The sequence below is a fragment of the Pseudochaenichthys georgianus genome, chromosome 7 (assembly GCF_902827115.2).
Source record: "Pseudochaenichthys georgianus chromosome 7, fPseGeo1.2, whole genome shotgun sequence".
NCBI classification, from domain to species: domain Eukaryota; kingdom Metazoa; phylum Chordata; class Actinopteri; order Perciformes; family Channichthyidae; genus Pseudochaenichthys; species Pseudochaenichthys georgianus.
In genome coordinates this window covers 13,693,842-13,694,047 of record NC_047509.1, presented here as the reverse complement: position 1 = coordinate 13,694,047, position 206 = coordinate 13,693,842, and positions in this window count along the sequence as shown.

Here is a 206-nt window from a genome sequence, read left to right as displayed (position 1 = left end):
TTCAGTTCATAAAAAATAACGAGTCATGCTTATCCACCAAAAAAAAGTTCGTCGCTAAAATTCCTGCCAATTCTTCTAGGCACGTAATTATTGGCTGAACTAGTCCCTTCAAAGCGTAATAATATCTTGGTCCAAAGTAGTGCCACGGTTCGTCACGTGATCGTGCTACACCAATTGGGTAGCTGCATATTGTCAACAGAAGTGAA